Source organism: Elephas maximus, chromosome 22 (assembly GCF_024166365.1).
Source record: "Elephas maximus indicus isolate mEleMax1 chromosome 22, mEleMax1 primary haplotype, whole genome shotgun sequence".
Taxonomy (NCBI): domain Eukaryota; kingdom Metazoa; phylum Chordata; class Mammalia; order Proboscidea; family Elephantidae; genus Elephas; species Elephas maximus.
In genome coordinates this window covers 18,671,589-18,696,923 of record NC_064840.1, presented here as the reverse complement: position 1 = coordinate 18,696,923, position 25,335 = coordinate 18,671,589, and the positions used below count along the sequence as shown (strand labels likewise).

The following is a 25,335-nucleotide window of genomic DNA, read 5'->3' as shown; positions in this document are numbered from 1 at the left end:
TTTCACAGCGGCTCCGCGCCCCGCTCCCTGATCGAACCCGCTTAACCAGCCCCAGGCCCCCGAAGCCCTTACCTGAGGGGTCTCGGCCGCTTGCAAACTCTGCCAGCGGAGCCCAGAGGGGACCTGGGGTCTCTCTCTCTGCCACTCTCGCGTCCCGCTTGGCGCGCCCGCTGTGTGGGCGCTTTTCTGGCTGCCAGCTGCTGCATTGGCATCAAGGAAAGCGAAGCCCAGGCTCCCTTTCTTGCCACCAGGGCTCCTCCGGCCGGGCCCGGGGCTATTTCTGCGGGTCTGGTGCAAGTGGCATCCTCCGTGCCTCCAGCAGGAAAGTAGAAGAGCGTGCGCCCTGGATTGCAGCGGCGGCGGCGGCGGCCGTGGACTAGGAGGCGGTGGCGACGCCAGCCGGTGAGCCGCGGCCGCGGGCGGAGGCGAGAGGAAGTGCAACCGGGCTCCTGCGAGCCTGGCGCTCGGGCGGGCGGCCGGGCGGCACTGCGGTGCCCCGTGCAGCGGCGAGGCCCCGCGCACCCCCGGCCCCCCGGAGCGTGGGCGCCGGCTGCGCCTCCGCGAGGGCTCGGCCGCCTCCCTCTCGCTCGCTGCCTCTTTCGCTGCCTCGCTCGCTCTCCCGGACTTCACGTCTCCAGCCTGAGCTCCCCGCCGCCGCTGTCACCGCCGCCGCCGCCACCGCCGCCAGCAGCGCGCCTCAGCCCCGCGCGCTCCTCGCACGGAGCCACAGCACTGCCTGCCGCTTAACTCCTTGCGTGCCACCGGGCCCTCCGCAGCATCCCGGAGACCTGGGCAGACCCGGGTGCCAGGCCTGCTGCGGAGTGAGGGCGAGGGCCTCACCCTCAGGCCTCAGTTTCCTCGTCTGTAAAATGGGTTTGATAAATCTATGAGTCAGAATCGACTTCACGGCCTCGGGTTTATCGGGCTGTCGGGAGGACTAACCGAGTTGATTATGCGAAGTGCCAAGATCCATGGCATTAAGTAAGCACTCAATATTTGTTTACTGTTAAAGAAGCTTCTTAGCAAGTGCCTCGCACACAGTGAACACCTAACAAAGGGCAGTTTTGAGTTTTTTTCTTTTCTTTCTTTTTTTTTTTTTTTTGGTATTTGGTTTTTTATTTTACTCGGCAGTGGGTTTAAGCTATGTGACCTCTGGCTGATCACTTCCCCTCTCTGAATCTGTTTCCTGCAGAGCTCTGTGACCTTGGGCAACTCATATCACCTCTCTGAACCTCTGTTTCCTCATCTGTAAAGTGAGAACGATAATACCCAACTTCAAACGACCACAACAGGACTCCATCTCACGACAAGGCATGTGACAAGAGCCACCACTTAGAGCCTCCTAGGTGCCAGGTGCCTCACCATGTAATTGCAAACACATAATCACCTCATTAAGCCATCAAAACAACCCTGGGAGGCAGCTATTTCCATCTCCAATTTTCAGAGAGAAGTGAGGCCCAGAGAGGTTAAGTGGCTCCTCCCAGGTTAGCACAGCCAGAAAGTAGCAGAGCTGGGATTTAAACACAGGGCTTTCTGAATGCAAAGGCAGCCAGTACCTGTTAAGTTTGGGACTCAAGGAGGAGGCTGTAAAGTGGCTGTTAGTGGGTTACTCTTCTTTGGGACCGGCAACACGAGTTTGTATCCGCATTGTTTTCACAGTTATAAAATCAATCCCTGTCTAATGTACACAATTCAAAAAATATATGGAAAAGTATAAAAAGTAACCAATCAACCCTATTCCCACCACCCAGCCATAATGATTATTAACGTTTTGGTGTACTTCCTTCCAGTCAGCTTTCTGTATCTACATGTAAAAGCAGTTGGCACAAAGTGAATCATTTCATGGACACCATTCTGTATCAGGAGACAGACAGGGCTTGGCAAATGCACCTCAGAGATCCTTTGTGAAGGCTGAGATCTGCTCTGCTTTCTCACACCCACAACAACCCTACTGGCCCAAGGGAAAATGTACAGCATTTGGGATTAGTGTGTCTCACCCAGGTATCAGTTGGCAAACCCTGTTCTGGTGCCTTCCCCTCCCCTCACGCCTCACAGGCCTCACGCCTCCCTCTTGGAAGATCATTCTCTCCCCTGAAAGGCAGTGGCCGTGGAGCCTTCACACACCCTCTAACCTGCCCCCCCTCCGTCCCTCATCCCTGCCCCACCATGAGTAGAGCGTTCCCAGAGTGCCAGCGCCAGAGGGACCCTCATATGACAGACACGTCCAGGGCCAGTAGAGCACTTGGCTTAAGGTCCGGGCGACCTGGGTTCAATTGCTGGCTCTGTGCTGGGCCAGCTGCAAGTCCTCCAAGCCCCTCTGAGTCTGTTCTATGTCTGTAACGTGAGGATGTAGATAATGCCAACCCCCGGTGAGGACTAGCTGAGATAATGACTAGTAAACGCTCAGTGAACGGCAGCTGCTGCTTATTAATAGTTAGGGAAAGTGATCCGAATCATACTAATATTGACTGCCAACAGTTACAGAGTCCTTGCTAAGTGACAGGGACAATTCCCATCAATTCTTTACAACCACCTTACCAGTTGCCTTGGAGTTGATGTGGACTCATGGCAACCCCATGTGTGTCAGAGTGGAACTGTCCTCCATTGGGTTTTCAGTGGCTGATTTTTCAGAGGTAGATTGCCAGGCCTTTCTTCTGCGTCACCTCCGGGTAGACTCGAACCACCAACCTTTCGGTAAGTAGCCCAGTGCTTAATCATTTGCACTACCCAAGGTGATAGATATTAGAATTAGCCCATTTAAAGATGAGGAAATTGAGGCCCAGAGAGATGAAGCCATTTGCCCAAAAGCACACAGCAAATTCATGACAGAGCCTGGAGCAGACCCCAGCTCTTCTGGTCCCCACCCAATTGTGAGCACTATTCCTACTGGCAGACTCTCTGAGCAGTTCCCATCCTCTCCTCTTCCCCCCGTGGACACACAATCCTCTTGTTCTATGTCTTGGCCTTTCACCTGGCCAAGTACAAAAGGTATAAGCCAAAAAGAAAAAAAAAATCAAACCTATTGCCGTTGAGTCGATTTCAACTCACAGCAACCCTATAGGACAGAGGAGAACTGCCCCCATAGGGTTTCCAAGGCTGTAATCTTTATGGAAGCAGGCTGCCACATCTTTCTCCCACAGAGTGGCTGGTGGGTTCAAACTGAAAGCAAAGGCCCAAACCAAACCCACTACCATCAAGTCGATTCTGACTCAGAGCAACCCTATAGGACGGAGCCGAACTGCCCCATAGGATTTTCAAGGCTATAATCTTTAGAGAAGCAGATCGCCACATTTTCCTCCTGCAGAGAGGCTGGTAGGTTCAAACTGCTGACCTTTCAGTTAACAGTTGAGCGCTGTAACCACTGAGCCACCAGGGCTCCCATGAAGGTACAAGGAGGGTGCTATTGCCCTTGAGCATAAAAACCGTATGGACCACAAGGGTCCAGTTCTCCAGGGGGTTGCCATGAGCTGGGGGCAAACTCCACAGCAGCTAAAAACAGCATTGACCTTGAGCAGCCCCCAGTCTGGCGCTACACAGCCCACTTCTCCCTGTCCCTTCCCTGATCCTCCTTAGGAATGAGAACTGGGGTTCTCACGAAGTGGGAAGAGCCTCAGACTTAGAATCAAGCAGGTAGGTCTCTGGTGCTAGCCAAGTGGCCCCAGGTTGGTCACTCACTGCTGAGTCTCTGCCTCTTCATCTTTTAAAAGGATTAATCACGCCTTCCCTGCCTCTTTCTTGGGATTGTTACGTAAATGAAAACAGCAAAACCTGTGAAAACATAAGGGTGAGGTTATAATCATTACCGTCACCATCATAAAAAACAACCAAACCCATTGCCGTTGACTCAACACCAACTCATAGCAACCCCATAGGACAGAATAGAACTGCCCCCATGGAGTTTCCAAGGAGCAGCTGGTGGGTTTGAACTGCCAATCTTTTGGTTAGCAGCCAAGCTGTTAACCACTGCACCGCCAGGGCACCAGCCTCATCAACATACAAGCATACAGTAATAGGGTCATCATGGCATCTCCAAGTAGTTAAAAGTGGGAGCTTGGAGACAAGTTTTCCCGTGTATGGATATCCAATTGGCCTATCACCATTTACGAAAGCATTGTCTATCCTCCACTGCTCAGTGAGGCCAACTTTGGCATAAAGTGTGTGTCCACAGGTGTGTGGGGACTGGTTTGGGGCTCTCCATTTGATTCCACTGGGCAATCTGCCTATCCTTGTGCCAATATCATGTAGCGCTAATTACCATAGCTTTATAATAGTGTGGATATCAGTAAAACAAGTTTTTTTTTCCATTTGTTTTTTTTTTTTTTGCTTGTAAGAGTATCTTAGCTATTCTGAGCCTTTTGTATTTGCATATACACTTTAGAATCAATTTATCAAGTTCCTCATGCAACAAAAAACCAAAAGACCTGTTGGTTTTGATTGAATGGCATTGAGTCTACAGATCACTTTGGGCAGAGACTTGACATCTTTACAATATTGAGTTTTCCAACCCAGCTACCTCACACCATACACAAATATCCAGGAATGTAGATCTCAATGTGAAAGGCAAAACCACAAACCCTCTACAAGTTGATATAGGAGAAAATCTTTGTAGATAACACTCTTTGGGGTAGAAAAAGATTTCTTAAACAAGGCACAAAAAACACTAACCATAAAGGAAAAGACTAATACATTTTACTGCATTAAAATTATCAGAAATTCTCTTCATTCAAATATACCATTAAGAGAGTGGAAAGTCAGGCCATAGGCTGGGTGCAAATATTTTCAACACACATAACTAACCGAGGGGTCCTATTCAACATTTACAGAGAATGTCTATAAATCTGTATGTAAAAGACAGACAACCCAACCAAATGGGCAAAACACTTAGATATTTTGCAAAAGAGGATATTCTGATAGCCCATAAACACGTTAAAAGGTGCTCAATCTAATAAGCAATCAGGAGCATGCTAATTAAACCTGCAAGGAGAGACCACCACACTAAAAGAGAGACCACCACACTAAAATTACAAGGACTGAAAAATCCCACGTGTTGGTGAGAACGTGAATCAAGTGGAAATCGAATATACTGCTGGGGGAAGTGTGAACTGGTACAACCACTTAGGAAAACTGTATAGCATTATCCACTAAAGCTGGATGCACACGTACCCCATGACCAGCATTTCCACTTCCAGGTATGTACCTGTCTTAGTCATCTAGTGCTGCTGTAACAGAAATACCACAGGTAGACGGCTTTAAGGAAGAGAAATTTATTCTCTCACAGTCTAGTAGGCTGCAAGTGCAAATTCAGGGCGTCAGCTCCAGGGGGAGGCTTTCTTTCTCTGTCGGCTCTGGAGAAAGATCTTTTGTCATTAATCTTCCCCTGGAATAGGAGCTTCTCTTTGCAGGAACCCGAGTCCAAAGGACATGCTCTGCCCCAACCGCTGCATTCTTGGTGATGTGTGGTCCCCCCATTCTGCTTGCTTCCCTTTCCTTTTATCTTTTGTAAGATAAAAGGTGGTACAGGCCACACGCCAGGGAAACTTCCTGTATATTGGATCAGGGATGTGACCTTAGTAAGGGTGTTACAATCCCACCCTAATCCTCTTTAACATAAATTACAACCACAAAATGGAGGACAACCACACAATACTGGGAATCATGGCCTAACCAAGTTGACAAATATTTTGGGGGGACACAATTCAATCCACGACAACACCCAACAGAAATGAGTGCGATTTTTACCGAAAGCCACGTACAAAAAATGTTCACAGCAGCAATTTTGTTGCTCATAACAGCACATTTTGAAATAATCACAACTTAAGTGTTAACAGTAGAATGGATAAACCGAGTGTATTTGCATGACGGAATACTCTGAAACAATGAAAATGATCAAATTGTGTAGCTACACACAACCACATAGACAAACACAATGTTGAGTGACAGAAGCTGGACGCAAAAGAGTACACGCTATATGTCATTTACATAAAGGTCAAAAACAGGCAAAACCAAACTATAGTGTTAGAAGCAGAATCATGGTGTCTCTGGGGAGATGGTGATGGCTTTATTTGGGAGGGAGAACAGGGGTTTCTGGAGTCTGGCTGTTTTGTGTTTCTTGATGTTGTTGGTAGCTACACAGGTGATTGTGAAAAGTCACTGACGAGTACGTTTACATATTATGCACTTTTCTGTACATGTGTTAAATCTTAACTTTTTAAAAAAAATTGTTTAATTTTTAGTGAACGCTTCGAAGGCCAGAGTAGCAGGGCCGGGGGTTTGGGGACCATGGTTTCAGGGGACATCTAAGTCAATTGGCATAATAAAATCTATTAAGAAAACATTCTGCATCCCACTTTGGAGAGTGGTGTCTGGGGTCTTAAACACTAGCAAGCGGTCATCTAAGATGCATCAATTGGTCTCAACACACATGGAGCAAAGGAGAATGAAGAACACCAAAGACACAAGGTAATTAACATTAGCCTGAGACCAGAAGAACTAGATGGTGCCCAGCTATAACCAATGACTGTCCTGACAGGGAACACAACAGAGAACCTCTGAGGGAGCAGGAGAACAGTGGGATGCAGACCCCAAATTCTCGTAAAAAGACCAGACTTAATGGCCTGACTGAGATTAGAATGACCCCCTAGGTCATGGTCCACAGACGTTCTGGTAGCCCAAGACAGGAACCATTCCCAAAGCCAACTCTTCAGACAGGGATTGGACTGGACTATGGGATAGAAAATGATACTGGTGAGGAGTGAGCTTCTTGGGTCAAGTAGACATATGAGACTTTGTTGGTGTCTCCTGTCTGAAGGGGAGATGAGAGGGTAGAGGGGGTCAGAAGCTGGCCAAATGGACACAAAAAGAGAGAGTGGAGGGAAGGAGTGTGCTGTCTCACTGGGGGAGAGCAATTAGGAGTATATAGCAAGGTGTTTATAAATTTTTGTATGACAGTTGGACTTGATTTGTAAACTTTCACTTAAAGCACAATAAAAATTAAGAAAAAATTATTTAACTTTTAAAAAAAGTGATAGGCTACATCCAGTCTAGTGACTAAAATCCTCTCACCAGCCATCCTTCATACTATATTTCTCTGTCCACCTTCAAGTTAGAGAGGGCTCCAAGGCCTCAAGGGATGGCAGAACCATAATATGGAAGGAGCCTGGGTACCTGAATCACCACTTGGAAGAGAGCCACCAGGAAACTGTCTAACCAAGAATCCAAGTTTTGAAAAAAAAAAAAAAGCTCTTGAGGAAAACAGAACTGAGTTCAAATCTGGCTTCTGTTACTTTCTGATTATGTGATCGATCACTGGCAAGTTAATTCATCTCACATACCCTCAGTTTTCTCATTCATAAAATGGGAACAATATCACATTGCTGTGGAGTTGTTTCAAACGTACTTGATAGGGTGGTATGATGACTAAAGGACTTTGAGTGAAATACAAATATAAAGTGTGGTTTCTGGATCAAGCAGTATTGGCTGGTGGTTCTTTTTAGGCGTTTTCAAGTTGGTTCCAACTCATACCAACCCTGTGTACAACAGAACAAAACACTGCCTGGTCCTGTACCACCCTCACCGTTGTTGCTATGTTTGAGCCCATCGTTGCAGCCACCGTGTCAGTCCATCTTGTTGACAGTCTTCCTCTTTTTCACTGACCCTCTACTTTACCGAGCATGATGTCCTTCTCCAGGGACTGGTCCTTCCTGATAACATGTCCAAAGTATATGAGAAGTCTCACCATCCTCACATCTAAGGAGCATTCTGACTGGACTTCTCCCAAGATAGTTTTGTCCATTCTTCTGGCTGTCCATGGTATATTCAATATTTTTCAACAACACCATAATTTAAAGGTTCTTCTTTGGTCTTCCTTATTCATTATCCAGCTTTTGGATACATACGAGGCTTGGGTCAGGTGCACCTTAGTCCTCAAAGTCACATCTTGGCTTTTTAATCGGCTTGCTATAACCATGAATTATATTTTGCAGCATTCTCTAGTCTCACAGCAAAACGGGTGTCTAAAGGAATAACTGACAGAACTGAGTTTGAAACTCAAATACAGTTAAAACTCAAGTACAGATAAAACACAGGATACCCAGGTAAATTTTTAATATAAGTATGTCTCAAATATTGCATAGGACATACTTATACTCAAATATGTTCCACTGTTTATCTGGAATTCAAATTTAACTGGGAATCTTGTATTTTTTCTATTGTGGTGAGTATATATATAACAAAAAATTTGCCATTTCAACATTGTTTACACATGCGATTTAGTGGCATTAATTATGTCCATCGTGTCATACAACCATCATGTCGTGCTGTGGCTCCAAATTTTCCCATCACCCTTAACAGGGACTCAGTGCCTCCCAAGGAGCCCTGTATTTTTATTTGCTAAATCTTGCAACCGGAACCTCAGAATCAGCAGTTGTGTGACCTGGGGTAAACTGCTTGACCTTTCTGATCTTGGTTGCCTCATTTGTAAAAGGGGAATAAAAGTCCCTTCCAGTGTTGGCAAGAAAAAGAAACTGATTAAAGTAGCGGGTGTGCCCAGCATACAGTGAACACTCCACATTCGTTCTCGTAACTCCCCATCATCTCCCTCTTCCTCTGCTGTTCTTACTCTTTTATCTTTCTTTGTCTAAATCTTGGGGCTACCTAGTTCGCCCAAGTATTGTTCAGCCTCATTGCTGACCTTCAAGACTAAGAGATTGTGATAAGCTATAGAAAGTAAGCAGCAAAGTTGCAGGATTTTTGTTTAACACACACACACACGATTCATTTTGGCAGGAAAGGACGAAGCCTGTTTCTTCTAGAGCCAACAAACAGACAAACCCTAATCCTTGCCGAGGACTTGCCTGGGTCTCAGTTTATCCCTGCTGCCAATGTTGCTCTTTCAGACTTCTAAAAGGAGCCTCGTCCCCTCTCCACACCTTCTATCTCAGGTTAGAATTTTATTGCTTCGGCCAAAGTCTGTAGCAGGACTCACAGAGTAGGGAGATGAAACAAAGCGATTGGAAGTAAGCTAGAAAGTTCAAAAAGGGTTGATGTAAGAGAGTTTCATACCCTAAGGTCAGATAACACCTCCAAGCTACATTCATAAGAAGAGTCACTAACCCATACATCACCGCCATTTGAAACTCAGCATCTAAAAATAGGATGTGCTCTGATTTCCTGATGCAGCTGATTCAAGTGGAGAGAATATGAGGGTAGTGAGCTGGCTGTGTCAAGGGGTAAGTAACTTCTCTTTGATGGTATTGCTCAAAAGGAAAGGAGGGGACCCACTGTCAGAAACGCCAGGGAGATACCGGCAGCCTCAGAGGGTTAAGACGAGGGACTCTAGAGCCAGCTAGACATGTGATGGAGCCCCAGTTCTGCCACCACCTAGCTGTGTGGCTTCGGGTGAATTAATTACCCTCTCTGGACCTGGGATGATTCATCTTTTTAAAAAACGGTTGATAATAGTAGTTGCCACCCTGTGAAGGTATTATGTAGATTAAAGGGTAGGCATATACAGTGCCGACAGGACATGTATTACGCACTTGAGCCTTTGCTATCACTATATTCCAGACTCCGGATGTGGAGGCCAAATCAAAGGAAAGTGAGGATGCCATTAATTCAGGGACCTTGAAATGCCGGTTTAAACATACTGATCTAGGAATTCGAACGTGTGTGGGTTTCCCGGAGTCAGACTTCTTTCCTTCTTCTTCATTTTTTTTTTTTTTTTCCAGGCACTGAACAACTGACTCACACATCACAGTTAATGTGTGAAAGAGAGAATAAGGCTGAGAAGGGGAAACTGTGACGGGTCATTGAGACTTTGTCCTTGGTGCAGATGTACACTGGAGGAGTTTGGGCACGGTGCCCAGGGTGGGCTGGTCACTCTGTCTACAGCCCTGCATTTCTGCTCCCTCCGCAGTACCACGTTCTGCTCCCTGGTCCCTCTATGCAGAGCCCTGATGTAAGCTCCTATTACATCCTACAGAGCTTGGTGCCTCATGACCACTCTTCCATGCCAACTCCTGGAAAGCAAAAGGTGTGCTTTTCAACCTCTCCTGTGTCCCCAGGAGTCCCTGAGTGGTACAAAGGGTTAATGTGCTTCACTGCAAACTGAAAGGTTGGAAGTTTGAGCCCACCCAAAGGCACCTTGGAAGAAAGCCCTGGCAAGCTACTTCGACAACTGTGTTTGTGCCCTTAGAACCCAACACAGTGTTTGGCACACAGTATATTCATCAGGAAAAGATTCATGAGTGAATGAATGAAGTTGTCCAGCACACCCACTCCTCAGTTATCAGCATGGTTAGGTTCCAAAGACCAGGTTTATTGTGCAAAAATTGGTGTTATACAAAAATGGAGGATGATCACATCAGATCACAAAATGGAGGATAGCTACATCATTACACACCTGCCAAATTACATCATTACATAATGGCCAAACCACTGAGAATCATGGCCCAGCCAAGTTGACACATACCCTTAAACCATCACAGCCAGCATTGCTTTCACCTCACACCTTGGGGTTCGTTACTGCCAGACATATGTCGTTAATGCACAAAGTAGTCAGAGAGCAGATTTTTTACTATTGTCATAAATGCAAAATGTCAGATAATGAGATAGTCAATAAGTGAGGAGTAGGTATATTATCATACAGACAGAAAAACCAACCCAGCTGGCATCAAATCGATTCCAACTCCTGGCAGCCCTGTGTACGTCAGAGTAGAACTGCGCTCCATAAGGTTTTCAATCTCTGATTTTTCAGAAGTAGATCACCAGGCCCTTCTTCAGAGACATCTCTGGGTGGACTCCAACCTCCAGCCTTTCAGTTAGCAGCAAGCACGTTATCTATTTGTACCACCCAGGGACTCCATTATTATGACAGATACATAAAACTATATATTAAAAGGAAGCCTGATACGATCAGGAGAGCTCGCCCATCAAAATCATGGTGGAAGAAGGCAAAGGTACCTAAATGTAGACAAACATACACTGCAGCACTCTTAATGGCAGAAAACTGGAAACAACCTAAATGCTAATCAATGAGAGAATGGATGGTTCACTTCCGGTATACTTTTAAGGATGAGCGCTACGCAGAAGACACAATTAATGAACTAGAACCTGCGTCATCATGGATAAGTCTCAAAAAGCACAACGATGAGTGGAAAAAAAAAAAAAAAGGTAATTTTGAAAGGACACAAACAGAATAATACTATTTATATAAAGTTCAAAAATCTGAAAAACAAGCCGGTATATTTTTATGCGTGCACACTTATATGGTAAAAGCAGAGAAACACGCCTGGGACTGATAAACCCCAGATTTAGGACAGTAGTTACCCTTGCTGAGGGAGGGAGTGGGGTCGGATGGCGAGGGTTCGCAAAGAGTTTTCAACGTTCTATTTCTGAGGCAGGATGGCGGATACACAGAAGTTCATTATTTTCTTCTCTGCACTTTTTTGCATGCCTAAAATACTTCCTTAAAGAAAACCAATGAGGCAGCAGTTGAGAGCGTAGGCTGGAGCCTAGCTGACCTAGTTCCTAACCCCATTCTGATATTTCCCAGCCATGTGTCTTGGGTAGGCCGGTCCCTGGGTAGCACAAATGGTTTGCTCTTGGCTACTAGGGTAAAGGTTGGTGGTTTGAACACGGTCAGCAGCGCCATGGTGTAGTGGTTAAGAGCTATGGCTGCTAACCAAAAGGTCAGTGGTTCGAATCCACCAGCTGCCCCTTGGAAGCCCTATGGGGCAGTTCCACTCTGTCCTATAGGGTCGATATGAGTTAGAATCGACTTGACAACACTGGGTTTTGGGTAGCAGTGCCACGGAAGAAAAGCCTGGTAATCTGCTTCCTTGAGATTACAACCAAGAAAATCCTATGGAGTAGTTCTACTCTGTAACACATGGGGTCGCCGTGAGTCAGAAGCGACTCAAAGGCAACAAGTTTGCCTTTGGTTTGGTGCCTTGGGTAAGGTATTTTCACCTCTCCAAGCTTCAGTTTCCTCACCATTAAAATGCGGATCATAAATCTTGGAAGAATTAAATGAGATAATGTGTATAAATTGTTTAACTCTATATAACACTCAACAAAAGATGGCTATTACTATCATAATAAAAAAAAATTTTTTTATACTTGTCATTAATTATCCATAGCTGTCCATCTCAAATTATTTCAGAACTGGAAACACCTGAAAGATCACCCATTTGTAACCTCTTTTACAGGTGTAAACTCCGAGACTAGAGCGGATGAGTAAATTGTCTGAAGTCTCGGGGAGCATCTAAGGCAGAATGAAGGTGGACAACGGCTTGGAGGAGCAACTATGGGGTGATTGCCACATCAGCATAAGGCATTGTATGGGGTCTCCATTCCAACGGTTTTCCTACTAAACCTGCAGAGCCCCCCTCCCCCTTTATTCCAGGGAACCAGTGATGGTCACATGGAGGATCTGCTGAAGCTGGGACACAGATCATAGAGGCAGCAAGTTTAGGAGCCCCAGTTGTGGCTTCACCCCTTTCTATCCCAATCCAAAAGCATATTATATCATATAAGTGGGTGAGAGCAATAACATTATAAGGCCATCCTTGAATCCACTCAAAATTGTATTTTTAATAAGCCAAAAGTTACCCAACACAAACGCATCTACAGCCTCACAAAAAGACGTGTACACTGCGCTAAAGGGAGTAGTGGTGGTTCAGTGATAGAATTCTCACCTTCCAGGAGGGAGACCTGAGTTCGATTCCCAAGCAATCCACTAGGTACATCTCAAGCGCAGCCACGGCCCTTCTGTCAGCGGGGGCTTGTGTGTTGCTATGATGCAGAATGGGTTTCAGCAGAGCCTCCAGACAGGTGGACTAGGAAGAAAGGCCTAGGAAGAAAGGCCTGGTGATCTGCTTCCAAAAATCAGCCAGCGAAAACCCTATGGATCACAACGATCTGATGTGTCACTGATCGTGGGGATGGCACAGGACTAGGCAGCATTTTGTTCCACTGTCCATGGGGTTGGCATGAGCCAGGGACCAACTCAACAGCAGCTAACAACAACAGAATGTATTATTTGTTCAGCATCAAACTGGAAACAACCCAAGTGACCATCAACGGGAGAATGTGGTGCTGTTCATACAACCACATGGATGAATGTCGCTGACATGATGTTGAACTAAAGAAGCCAGAACCCAAAGGAATCCATGCTGTCTGATGCCATTTATACAAAGTTCAAAACTGCAAAACTAACCAAGCTGTTAGAAGTCAGGATAATAATTACACTCCGGTGGGAGGCTGTTCCTGGAAGGAGATGCAAGGGTATTTCTGGAGACTGATAACATTCCTTTTGTTGATCTGGCTGCTGGTTGCCTTGATTTTGTTCTTTTTGAAAATGCATCTGACTGTATACTTATTCTTATATACATGTGTTGGGAGTCCCCGGGTGGGGCAAATGGTTAATGTGCTTGGCTGCCAACCGAAAGGTTGGAAGTTTGAGTCCACCCAGAGGTGACTCGGAAGAAAGGCCAGGCAATCTACTTCGAAAAATCAGCCATTGGAAACCTATGGGGTGCAGGTCTACTCTGACACACATGGGGTCACTACGAGTTGGAATCGACTCATTGGCAACTGGCAACAACACATTTATGTTGGACTTCAATAAAAGTTTTTTTTTTTTTAACGTAAAAATATACAGATTTCAGTATTTTAACCTTTATTTGTTACCAATGCCTGTGACAGCTGAAGGTCATCGTGCCATGCTGGATCGATCCATGTAAGGGGTAAATGCTGGTCCTAAATTAGCACACCACCCCCAAGCTTTGACCTTGCACATACTAGCTGAAACCAGCTTTCATTTCAGGCTCACTGAAAAGGGGATTATCTACCTAGAACCAGGCCAAGTGGAGACGAGGGCCATTACTCAGGACACCCGATCCAGAGAGACAGGTAAACCACCAAAAGTATCTGATTTGGCAGTTTCCTGGGATCAAATGACCCAGATAATGGTCAAACTGCCATGGTGACACCATGCACCCCAGCCAACATATCTACAAGGTGGGCCTCTCCCTGGGGCCATATTTGTGGGCAGAGAGAACAGAGGCCTGGGCCACTCCTGGTTCTTATTTCTGCAAGAGGAGCCCTGGGAGCTCTTTGAGAGTCTGCAGAGGCCACAGAAAAGTAAGGAGCCCCAGACTCCCAGGGGTCCATGCAGGCCCCTCCCGCCTGCCCTGTGGCTCCCCTATGGAGCCTCAAGGACAAAGCTCCTTCCCGGCCCCACAGTCTGAGTCACTGAGCACCCATTACCTAATTTAATCCTCAAGGTATCTCTAGAAGGGAGTAATGTCGTTGTCCCCACTTTATAAGGAAGGGAATTGAGGCTCAGAGGGGTTAACCGAATCACCCAAGAGTGTACAGCAGAAAGGAGTGGAGTCTGACCTTTTTTCTTTTTTAAATTTTATTGTGCTGAGAAACATATAACATGAAATTTGCCACATTGACCACTTTTAAGCGTACAATTTAGTGACATTGATTACACTCACCGTGTTGTGCAACTTTTGCCACTATTTCCAAAAATTTTTCATCACACCAGATAGAAACTCTATACCCATTAAGCAATAACGCCTCATTTCCCCCTTTCCTCAGCCCTTGGTAACCTCTACTTACCTTCTGTCTCTATGAATTTGTCTATTCTCAGTATTTTATATAAGCAGAATCATACACTATTTGCCCTTTTGTATGTCCGGCTTATTTCATTCATCATAAGGTTTTCAAGGTTCATCCATGTTGTGGCACATATCAGGACTTCATTCATTTTTACAGCCGAATAATAATCTATTGTGTGGATAGAGCACATTTTGTTTATCCATTCGTGTGTCGATTGACAAATTAAACATAGAATTACCATATGACCCAGCAATTCTACTTCTAGAAATAGATCCAAAAAACTTGAAGGCAGGGACTCAAACAGATACTTGTACACGACCATTCGTTGGCACTAATTCACAATAACTGAAAGGTGATTTATTTTTAAGTGAGTCTCTTGCCATCCATGCCCTCTCCCGCCTTTGCACGCACCATTTCCTCCTCCAGGAGTGCTGCTTCCCACCCCTCACCCTAGCTAACTCACTGGCATGCATCAGGCCCCAGTTTAAATCTCCCTTCCACAGGATGCTCCGTCAGGTCCTCAGGGAAGCAGTTGCCTAGATAGAACTGGAAGTGCATAAGGTTTGTTGAAGGAAATATCCATGAAGGTTAAAAGGAGAGGCAGCAGGAAGAGGCAGGGAGAGACTTCAGGCCATGACGCAGGCTGGACACCTGAGAAAGGAGAGGAGGAAGGAAGGAGGATTGGTAGATGGAGCCTCGGACTACAGCAAGTGTCAGCCAGCTCAACAGGAGCCCAGAGCAAAGACTGTCCGTCTGAGGAGTCCCAGGCTGGCCTCACGGGGCCAGTCAGCGCGTTTCACAGGAGGCAAAGTGAGTATCGGCTTATTCAGCAAAGTGATAATGGGGAGAGGGGAGCGCTTAGAGCGTCTCTTAGGGGCAGCTAGAGCGTGTCTTAGGAACAGCCACTGTAATGATTTATCACGTGGCTGTCTTTCCTTCTGCACTACACACTCTGCAAGGGCAGGGATTATCCTGTCCTCAGGGCCAGCCTGGCACATCTTAGGTTCTCAATTAATATCTATGTAGTGACTGACTCTCCGGACCAGATCCTTGTGTTTGTTGATTGCCACACACTTCCTGGGAAAGCTCCATGCAGTATATTTTAGTGGCAAGGATGAAGGATTAGATATTGGATCTGGGTTCAAGTCCTGGACCCAGCTCTTCCTGCCTGTGTGACCTTTGGCAACTCATCTCAGCTCTCTGAGATTCAGTTTACTCATCTGAAGAATGGGGCAATAATATCTACTCTGTGGAGTTGTTCTGAAGATCAAATGAGATACTACTAACCCATTGCTGTCGAGTCAATTCCAACTCATAGCGACCCTATAGGACAGAGTAGATCTGCCCCAAAGGGTTGAGATACCACTAAAACAGTATTATTATTATTACGATGAGCAGATTTATCATGTATAGATGGTTATTTTCAGTGTTTGTGATTATTGAAATAAACTGTAGGGTTATGAGCCTCCAAGACATGAATATTATCTCTGATTACGCCATTACTTCCATGGAAAAATCATATTCATATTCAACACACCTCTTATAGAGAGGGACAGTGCCAAGCAGAGTCTGTCTTATACCATCATATGTTGTTTGTTCATTCATCCATACCACAAGCTTGTCCTTGAAGGAAGACCTATTTCTTATTGGTCTGTGGACTGCTAGCACTCTTAGCAAGGGACTTACACATCATAACCTCCCCGCCCCCAAAAAAACCCATTGCCATCAAATAAATCCTGACTCATGGCACCCACATATGTTACAGAGTAGAAATGCTCCATATGGTTTTCTTGGCTGTTATCTTTACAGAAACAAATCGCCAGGCCTTTCTTCCATGGTGCTGCTGGCTGAGTTCGAACCACCAACCTTTAGGTTAGTAGCTGATGACAAACTGTTTGCACCAACCAGGGACCACTTACATATCGATAAAATGAAAACCAAACCCATTGTTGTTGAGTTGATTCCGACTCATAGCGACCCTATAAGACAGAGTAGAACTGCCCCCACGGGGTTTCCAAGGAGCAGCTGGTGGATTCGAACTGCCTACCTTTCGGTTTGCAGCTGAGCTCTTAACCACTGTGCCCCAGTGCTCCTTACATACCATTGGAACTCAATAAATGCAGATTCCCGGCCCCAAACTGGAGCTGCAGCCCTGGTCCACCTGTCCCATGCTTCAGTGCCTTAGCTGATTTAATGCCCATGACAGCCCCCACATGGGAGGTACCATTCCCCATCCTGCAAATGGAGAAATAGAGGCCCAGAGAAGCTAAGTGATTTTTCCAAGGTTGCAGGATTTGCAGGTTCCAGGCCTGGGTCGTCCTGGCTGCAAACTGGGGAACACATGGCTGTCAGGCTGGCAAATAGGTCAACCCAAGATGCAGTGTAAGGCACAGCCTGACGCCCTTATTCTCCCTGGAGACGCCAGCCTGGCCTCCAAGGAAATGCTCCAGGAAACCGGCCTCTTCTGGCATGTTCCAATTTAGACACGTGAGTCTTATGGGAGGAGAGGTAGCCACGGGCTTGTGGGCTGGAGGATTTTTACCTGGCGTTCAGGAGGAGTCAGCCTGACCTGGTGACAGAGCTGCTCCAAGAAGCTTCACTGTTTTGAATATCTATCATTTTTCTCCATGTCTTCACCCCTCAAGCTTTTTCCGTGTAAACATACTCCAGATTGCATTAGTAACAGCATCTACTGGACTCCTACCGTGCTGGTCTGACCCATCACAACCCATTTTGGCCTTTCAATGTCACAACTGCTGTGCAAGGCAGCCTTTTCTACCCCCATTTTCCATATGGGGAAACTGAGGCTCAGGGCAGTTAGGTGACAGAGCTGCAAAGTGGTGCAGCTGGGCTCTGCAGCCCAGTCTGATCAAGATCTGAGCATGAGACAGGGAGAGAAGACGCCAGCAGCCAGAATGGAACTTGATGTTCTACCGCCCACCTCTGAGGAGGGAGTTCCCTAAAGACATATTGGAACAGCCTCCTCCTTGGCACCCTGCCTCCTATCACCCCCATCTTGTCCTCCAACTGCAGCCGCAGCGATCTCTAGGAACACACACAGCTCTGACTATTCCACCCCCTGCTTACGACCTCCAAATGGCTTCCGGTTTCTCACGGCCAAGCGCCCAAGGCCTTCCACAATCTGGCCTCAAGTCCACTTCCAGTCTCCTTTCCCACTGCTCCCATCCGCCCTCACTCTTCTCCCATGAGTGGGCTCTCACACCACCTTGCCTTTGCCTATGCCGTGTCCCCTGCCTGGAGTGCTCTTTCCTTTCTTCCACCTCATCCAACCAACTCTTGATCATGCTTCAATCTCAGTGTTGCCTTCCCTTGAAATGCCCTGGTTTCTACAGCCCCACAGCCTCATTATGCAGCAGACTGAGAGACAGAAGAGGGTGGAATCTTATGATCCTCAATATGCTTCTTGATAGGATCGGAGCAGACAATTCTGTGTCTTAGATCTAGCTCAAAGAAATGCATTTCAACAGCCATTTATATAAGCTGGAAACCGCCCCTCCACCCACCACCGTATACACACATTTATTGTATTGTCTCCCCAGAAGAGCATACCCCATTTTTATGGGAACATCTCCTCCCCATTTCCATGTTGTGTGTCTGAAGAGAGTCCTCCCTGAGTGTAAGGGTGCGTCCCTTAAGCCCAGTTGGGTCAATCTGTGAATCCCTTTGCCCTGGCCACAGTAATTGGTCCAGGAATTGACACATGACCGAAGCTGAGCCAAGCAAAGAACTTTCCTGGACATTTTCCAACTGGTGTTAGTGGGATACAGCTCTATTTCCTATGGTCATGAGGCTCCAAGCTTGGAGGCCCAGAGTTACCTATGACTTTTGCTTAACGTTGTCCCTAGTAAAGACAACTATTCTGAGGGAATAAGTCAGCGTGCAAACAAAAGGCAAGAGAAAGAATATGTCGGTGAATTAGTCCCTGGATAGAATCCTCTTCAAGACCAACTCCACCCTGTCCTATTGGGTCATAAAAATCAATAAACTCCCTGGTAGGGGCTTGGTCCCTTACAACTACAGTTCTAACAGTTTTAAAGCTCCTTTTCCAATTATAGTATGCCACAATTTAGTCCATAGCTATTTATTAAGGACCCAGTGTGGACCAGGCATTCTCACAAGTCTCCTAAGGACACAAGAGTATTTTTTAATACAGTCCCTGCCCTTCCAGAGCTTACAGTCGGAGCTGTGTTGTCTAATGTGGTGGTCACTAGTCACATGTAGCTACTTAAATTTAAGATAAATCTAAACAAAATAAAAAATTCAGTTCCTCAGTCTCATTTGCCCCATTTCAAGTACTCCATAGCCACATGTGGCTAGTGGCTGCCATACTGGACAGCACAGACAGAGAACATTTCCCTCATCGTAGAGCATTCCATGGGACAGCGGTGGTAGACAGCTTTGGTCCTCAAAGTGATTCTAAGACCAGCAGCACCGGCCTCACCTGGGAGCTTGTTGGAAATGCAGAACCTCAAGCTCCACTCCAGACCTACTGAGTCAGAATCTACGTTTTAACAAGATTCCTAAGTGTCTCATGTGCACGTTAAAGTTGGAGAACCCCCATCCAGCCAGGCATCTGCCTAACACTTCACAACCCACCTTTTCATGATCATTGAAAGGGTCCCAACCCTGAGAAGGACACGCAGGCTCAGCCCAGCTCTCAGTGGGTCTCACCAGACCAGGGTGTTGACCTCCTGGAGTCAGGCTCTCAGCTCACTGACCTCTCCCCAAGCCCCAGAATAAGCTCTGTAGGTGTTTGTCTGCAGAACGAAGGCTTGAGAGAACGCCTGTCTTCGGCTGCATTGAAACCCCCCTCCCTCCCCCCACTTGCCAAGTCCATAAACAGCAACAGCATCATAGAAACCACTCCACTAGGTTGGGGTTTGGGGGCAATTCCACCTTGGGGATAATTTTTCCATTACTCATTTCTTCAGGGTAAGATCACCACGGAGAGCTGACTTGAAAGAGGGTTTGTGCTGGGTTATATTTATTATTTTTCCAGAAAGAGAAAGAAGGCACTCCTTGTGTAGCAGAAAAGCCACCCTGTTCTTGGGCTGTAAAGAATTTTCCCACCTCTAAAAAAAAAAAAAAAAAATTTTTTTTATGTGGGTTTGGAAGGAGCCCCGGTTGCACAGTGGTTAAGCACTCTGAGAAGTCTGTGCTTTGAACCCACCAGTTGCTCCCTGGGAGAAAGAGGTGGCAGTCTGCTTCTGTAAGGATTACAGCCTTGGAAACCCAATGGGGCAGTTGTACTCTGGCCCACAGGGCCACTATGAGTCGAAATGCACACAACAGCAATGGGTTTCGTTTTTCGTTATGGGGGTTTGGTTGCTGTCAACCAAGTCAGGTGGATTGAGAAGCTCGATGAACGTGCGCGCGCGCGCGCGCACACACACACACACACACACATACCTTCAGCTAATTGGTGGCACCCAACCATAACCAAGAAAAAAGGCAATACACTATCCATTTAAATTGCAGATGGTGACCTTTATGCTTAAACTCCTTTCAAACATCCTGTTTATAGCTCTGGGGTTCTGGCATTCAATAATCCAAATTATTTTCCTCAATTGTTTTCTTTTTTTTCATGGTTGTTATTATGCATTGCATTCCCCCAATTTTTTGGCCTCACCCCCACTTGGTTATTTGTGAGGACGCCTGCAGGGTGACTTCTTTTCTTTGATGTTGCCATTTTATTCTGCTCAGCTGAACCAGTTGCAAAAGGTGGTAAACTGTGTTCCACCCTGCCCACTCATAGGCAGAAAGAAGTTAAAAAAAAAAAAAAAAGCAGGAAGTGGGGAACAAAGTTTTTTTGCTCTAACCTAGAAAAGGCCTTGACCCAAAGATCTTCAATACGGAGGGCTATGCGGGCTATGCTAGCATGTTCTTTGAGGTGTTAATAAGTTGCAAGACGAGATATTAGTAGGTGTTAACAAGGGCACTTTGGGTTAAACACAAGTGGAAGGATAGCTTAATGTAGGATTTCTCAGAGCCTTCAAGTGCTTTTTTTCTTTTTTATCCTGGTGTGAGGGTGGGGAGGCAGGTCTACTGTGCAATTTCCCAAGTTTATTTAATCAAGGTGCATCTTCTTTCCCTGGATGATCTCATAAGACTGATGGTTCATTGCCCAGTTGAGAGACACTCCTTGTTTTGCTTACTATTGCTCCATAACAAACAACCGTAAACTTACTGGCTCAAAACAACAACCATTTGATTATGTTGTTGTTAGCTCCGTTGAGTCAGCCCCGAACTTATGGTGACTCTAAGACAGGGAGCAAAGGCCCTGAGGTCGGAGGGTGCCTGTTTGAGAAATAGCAAAGACACTGCTGTGGTTAGAAGAGAAGCAAGCAAAAGAGAAATAGACTATACCATCAGGGAGGTAAGAGGGGGTTGAATATGGAACCTAGAGACTTAATAAGACAAGGAACAGAGGGGCCCCCAAATCTGCAAACAAAGTAATAAGAAATGCGCCAGGGTGTAGAAACAAAGCCATTCCCCAGAACCATGGGGCAGGGTATCTAAAAATAGCCCGCGAACCTCTTTAAAGTTGCCTTTCAAAAGCAGTTGGAGAAGACCAGGCCCAGGGACACGCGCAGAACATCCACCTGTGACCGCTGTGTGACCTTCCACCAGGGGCAGTGAGGGGCTGCAGCCCCAGCTGCGGAATCGAACCTGGGGCGCAGGTGACTGTGCAGGCACGACACACCATAATAAGTCCTGCTACGATTCCCAGAGGCCTCCAGGACAGGAGCCATCTTGGAAAGCTGCTGCGGGCACCTTAGTTAACATATCTCTGCCTGTGCCTATGAATAAACATGAATCTTTTCCCGCCTAAGAACTTTTAAAAACTCTGGCCGTCTTTTGTTCTGTGAGATGAGGGTATGTGTTACTCTAGGCCTCCCTGGTCTCTGCTTGCAAGCCTCTTCAATAAAGCTTTGTTCGTGTGGAAAACTATGGGCCTCACCTGCTCATTCTTGACGAGAGGCAAGAACTTTATTCTGGTAACAACTCCAGGCACAATGGAATGAAAACACCGTCTAGTCCTGCACCATCCCTGTGATCAGCTGCAACTCGGACCATTTCAATCAATAGAGTTTTCCTCGGCTGATTTCCTAAAGTACATCACCAGGCCTTTGTTCCTAGTCCATCTTAGCCTGATAGCTCCGCTGAAACCTGCTCAGCATCATAGCAACATGCAAGCCCCCACTGACAGATGGGTGGTGGCTGCTCACGAGGTGCACTGGCTGAGAATGGAACTTGGGTCTCCTACATGGAAGGCAAAAATGGTACTATTGAACCATCAATGTCTTCATCATATATGGGGTCAGAGATTCAGGAAAGGCTCTGCTGGCTGTTTCTTCTCTTCTCTGTGGACTTTATGGACTTGATGGTTGGTCTGGAGGGTCTGAAATGGCCTCACTCACATATCTGGCTCTCGTGCAGGGGGTGGCGAAGGCTGGTCTCAGGTGGGACAACGGACTGAACAGCCGGCATGTGGCCTCCCCAGTGCAGTAGTCTAAAGGTAGCTGACCTGCTTACCTAATAGCTTAAGACTCCCAGAGAGGAGGCCCCAAGAGCCTCAGGGCTTCTTAGGATTGAGCCTTGAGTGTCCCAGAACATCACTCGGCCTCATTCTATGGGTCAAGCAAGTCACTAAGACCTGCCCAGAGTCACAGGACAGGGTTAGAGTCCACCCCTAAGCAGGATGTTCAGGATCTTCAGTCTACTGCACTGTTAACACTGTTTCAGACTTCCCAAGCAGTATTGTGAAGACTCAGAGTCCTGGTTTCCCAGCATCTTTAACTTGTTCCATTTTAAGTACCGACTCATCCCAGTCTCCAATGGTACCAGCAGACGAGGAGCTGGAGCTGACGTCAGTTCTTTCTGCCTTCCCACTTGCCTCTCCCCTTTTTTGCCCCAGAAACAACACCCCTTTTCCTGAGAGAGTTTACACAGGCACTTAAAATTAGTTTTTTTTTTCCTAAATTTTATTTATTTTGGTTGATGTTGTTGAGAATATGTACTGCAAAACATACGCCAGTTCCTGCTTGTACAATTTGGTGACATTGATTACGCTCCTCGTGTTGGGCAACCATTCTCGCCCTCCTTCTCTGAGTTGTTCCTCCCTCATTAACATAAACTCACTGCCCCCTAAGGTTCCAATCTAATCCTTCGAGTTGCTATTGTCAATTTGATCCCGTAGACAGTTCTTAGGAGAGCAGAATGCTCAAGGGAGACCTTTTTTTTTTTTTACTAGTTAAGCTCAACTATTGTTTGGTTTTAAGAAGACTTCAGGGGATATTTTTGGTTTCAGGTTTAAAGATTATCTCAGGGCAATAGTTTCAGGGATTCATCCACCCTCCATGGCTCCAGAAAGTCTGGAGTCCATGAGAATTTGAATAGAATTGGGTCTTGAGGGTACCAGTGTATTCCCTTACTCTTTGATCGCTGAAACTTAAAGCATAATCAACGTTCGAGGATTGAATGGATTGACGAACAATGCCAGCAAGACTGAATAATGAGAACGCGATTATGTGCCAGGCGCTGTGCTAAGCACTTTGTAACTTTGTATTCACTGGCTCATTTAATCCTCGTCACAACTCTATGAAGTGGCTATCGTGATTCTTCCCATTTTACAGATGAGGAAGCTGAGTCATTTGCCACGTGACTAGTAAGGAGTAATAAGGACTGAAGCAGAGATTCCAGACAAGATCTGTCTGACTCTGCATCTGGAGCAGGCTGGACAATGGAAGGAAAAGTAGCCAGTACTCATGACAGTATTTCTGTCTGCCAGACTCTGTTCTAGGCAATGCATTTACTCACTTAATCTGCACAATAACTTCATCATGTAGGTGTTTTTATCAGTTGAGGCAAGTGAGGCACAGAGACGTTAAATCACCTACCCGCTACCACATAGCTTATAAGGGCAGAGCCAGGTTGTGAATCCAGGAGTCCAACTCCTGACCCATGCCCTTAACCCCTCTGCTACCGTAGAAAACTCCCTTTGGTTACCTTCCTCACTGCAACAAAAAAGCTCAGACCAAAAGGCCAAGTCTCAAATGCATTCAGCTCTTTTAGAGCCTTTAAAGGAGTCCTGATGACACAACGGTTAAAGCTCTCGGCTGCTAACCCAAAGGTCAATGGTTCAAACCCACTAGCCACTCTGTGGGAGAAAGATGAGACAGTCTGCTCCCGTAAAGACTTACAGACAAGAAAACCCGATGCGGCAGTTCTACTGTGTCACATAGGGTAGCTATGAGTTGGAATTGACAGATGGCAATGGGTTGGTTTTTTTTTGGGGGGGGTGGGCAGTGGGCTTAGAGCCTTTAAGCTGGAGCTTCAGTGAGGCCGTGGTGGTGTCCTGCCTCCTGCCTGGGATTTGAGGACATGTCCATTTTCATCTCGTCTTGCTCTCCTTGGTCCAGCCCCTGCATGAATCGAAGTGTTCCAGCAGGAAAAGAAAAATTACAGCTGGGCTGGGAGCCCAGACACCAGGGTCCTGCTTGTCAGGCCTGGCGACTGAACAGCCCCCGTCACGCCTGACCACCGCTCTGGTCCCGGAGCTGAGGCGCTCCAGCTAAGGGGCTCTGCAGGCCCCCCGGCAGGCCCACCCTGCATTCTCAGCATTCCCCATTCACTGCCTCTGGATGGAAAGAATTTCTGACCCAAACTTGGCAAGCCTCGAAGGACTGTGGTCTGGCTGCTCCTTCTGGAAGTTGTGAGGCAGCCTGGCAACCCCAGGAGCCTTTTTCCACCCCAAACTCACAGCTAAGAATAGCTAGACCACCACCACCTCCACACCCACCCTCGAGGCTGCAGCCTTTCCTGAGGTCCTCCTGATGCTCAGAGCAAAGCTTCTTTGGCAGCTGGGCAAGTCGACTACAGACAGGCTCCAGAGGAAAATGATCAGCCTGCTTGGTTCTCTGTATGTCCCTGGTGCCCAGGACAATGCCTGGCACAGAGTAGGCGCTCAGTAAACGCATGATGACTACTGGGCTGCAATTTAAGGCTCCCAAGGGTGTGATATGGCCCAGCAGCTCAAGGCAGACACACTAGGCGAGGCGGAAGCTGCCTCTCCTCAGCCCTGGAGGCGGCTTCTTTCTTCTGGAACTCACTGCCGTTCCTTTATCATCTTTAAACAGTTGCTCACAATTCAATTTTTCCTTCTGTGCTTTTCTTCTCCTGCCAAGAAGTGGTCCACCAATATTACCCTAACTACCTCCAGCATTAAATTAATAATTTGGGGCTCTTTTCTGCCCAGGATCTCAGATGCTTCTCCATCTCCCACAAAGCTGAAATGGCAAAGAGCTACACTGCCCTAAAGGAGCCCTGGTGGTGCAATGGTTAAGTGCTCAGCTGCCGACCGAAAGGTCAGTGGTTCAAACCCAGCCAGCCACCCCACTGGAAAAAGACCTGGCAATCTGCTTCTGTAAAGGTTACAGCCTAGGAAACCCTAAGGTGCAGTTCTACTCTGTCACATGAGGTCACTCTGAGTTGGAATTGACTCGACGGCACCTAAAAACAATGACACTGTGCTAAACTCTTTGCCTGGATTATCTTATTGAATCTTCACAACTCAATGAGTTAGTAGTATTATTATCCCCATTTTAAATGTAAGGAAACTGAGGCACAGGGAATGGAAGTGACTTGCCCAAGCTCGCACAGGTAGTATGAGTTGGAGCTGGGATT

The 25,335-nt window shown here is 46.6% G+C and overlaps 1 protein-coding gene across 2 annotated transcripts in view; it reads right to left on the bottom strand.

The window, feature by feature from the left end:
- WSCD2 (WSC domain containing 2) overlaps positions 1-25,335 on the bottom strand; it is a 270,733-nt gene that overhangs the window by 133,410 nt on the left and 111,988 nt on the right. The window contains exon 1 of one of the 2 annotated variants that reach the window (XM_049865981.1): positions 73-540. The exons of the other annotated variant lie outside the window; for it this stretch is intronic. The gene's annotated coding sequence lies outside the window, so the exon portion shown is untranslated. Of the gene's footprint in view, positions 1-72; positions 541-25,335 lie in introns of those variants that run through there. 2 annotated transcript variants of the gene reach the window in all.